Genomic DNA, 2,267 nt, shown 5'->3' with positions numbered 1-2,267 from the left:
ATTTATATAGTTTAGAAAGCTTATCACATGTTCCGTTGTACTTGAGCGAAACATGTTATTCTATTATTTTCAACCATCCATATTTAATTTAAAAAATATAAACGGTGGAGATTCAATATAACTTTCTTTTGTGGATCTATATCGAAAATAGTGCACATTGAACATTCAACCGTTCTAGCATTTCCTAAGTTTAAAAAGCTGAATCTGTTTTATTTATCTAACTCTAATCAAAACTGGCACTATGTTTTGGACTTTTGGATAGTTATTAATTAATGTTTAAAACCTTTATTAAACTAACCATAGATGTAAACGTCTATATTAAAATGGATATTATAAAATAATTTTATAAATAAGATATTTTAAAATATAAGATATTTACCTCAAAAACTAGGGTTATTTTAGTCTTTTTCACATTGACTACAGGATAAATCTAAACTTAGTTACCTATTCGTACAAAGAATATCATGTTCCTGTTCTTATTGGTGGAATATGTGATAAATTTTTAATACTTTTTTATTTTTATATTCAGAGTCTTTATTTTTATCTCTTTTTTTCTTCTTCATCTCAACACCACTATAACTTATCTCCAATAATATAGTTATTATTATAGATATTAAATTTAAATGTTAAACTTTAAATATTAAATTTTTTATATATTTATTTGCAAAGTTATGCAGATGCAGTGAAATTTTAGGGGTGGCAATGAGTAGAATAGAGTTTGAATTCAATCCTAATTTTATTTATGAGTTGAATTTATTACTGAAATTCAATCATATTTTATTACTGAGTTGATAACAACCCAACCCTAACCCTACATGCAGTTAATTTACGAGTATCCAACCCTTTTTACGAAATTTTACAAATATGTAATATTATTATTATATAACTTAATGTGCATGTAAATTAAAAATTTAATACAGACAATACAATCCTCCCACAAATAATACAATCATCTCATAAACAATATAACCATTAAATACTCAATTTTACATAAAATCTTTGTTTAAATTGATAATATAAATACAAATAAAATATTGTGATATAATGTTGTATTTATATATCACTAAAATAGAATTGATTTTTATATAAATAAAATTGTTAAATTATTAATTGATGATCTTGGCTCAATATTAAAGACTTTTTGTACTAAGTGAGAGGTTTTTGGTTCAATATTTACCTATAATATATTTTTATAACATATACATATATAAGTTACAGATTAGTGGGATAGAATTGAGACTCAACCCAAATTCAAACTTGCTCTAATCAAATTAAATACTCATAGATAAAATGTATGCTATCACTCCTAAATAGAATGATTTACTATTAAAATTTTGTCATCATATTTAGATTGTTTTAATAATTTTATACCTATAATAAAAGTATTTTTTATTGAAAAAAAATGAACATTGATTGTACCCAATAATTATTAATGGAATATTTTAGATGCAAATACAACCATTAATTTCTATTTATTTCGATTTGCAAACAGCATCTAAGACCTATTATTTTCAATTTTTATAGTCACTATTCCACGTTTAGATGTTATATTAACTGCGAGCTACAGATAGTGTTTTTAAACTAATATTTTTTGTCAATTTACCTAAAAAATTAGGGTTATTTTAGTCTTTTTAACACTGATTACAGGATAAATCTAAACTTAGTCACTTATTCATACAAAAAATATTATATTCCTGTTTTTATTGGTGGAATATGTGATAATTTTTCTATAATTTATATTTATATTTTTAAAATTAACACACATAAATTAATAAAATTTATTTGTTAAAGATAATTTAATATTTATATTAATTAAATAATAATAAAAAATATTAAAAATTATTGATATTCAAAAATTTTTCATCATATAATTGTGATATTTTTTTAAAAGTTAAGAATGAGGCTTAAATTTAAAATTTATAGATAAAGATAAAAAAATATTATACTATTTAAGTTATAATTGATTGATAATGGTGACGTTTTCTTTGTGACATTGACTTCGTATTACTTCATCAAAATACATCGTTACCACCCAAAACTAATAATAATATAATAACATAGTTATCCTTTGGCCATGCAAAATCGAGGAGCCAAATAAAGTTACCTTTTGAAACTCGCGAATGATTTACATAACTTATACTAGTAAATAACAACACATTCAAAATTCCCAATTTACTGGATCGCAAGTAGTATTTAAGGGCAGCCCATGTTTTCTGCGAAAACGACTCATTTAAATATAAAAATTTCATGACAAAAAAAAAATATAT

The sequence above is a fragment of the Arachis ipaensis genome, chromosome B07 (assembly GCF_000816755.2).
Source record: "Arachis ipaensis cultivar K30076 chromosome B07, Araip1.1, whole genome shotgun sequence".
Classification (NCBI taxonomy): domain Eukaryota; kingdom Viridiplantae; phylum Streptophyta; class Magnoliopsida; order Fabales; family Fabaceae; genus Arachis; species Arachis ipaensis.
This window is presented reverse-complemented; position numbering follows the sequence as displayed.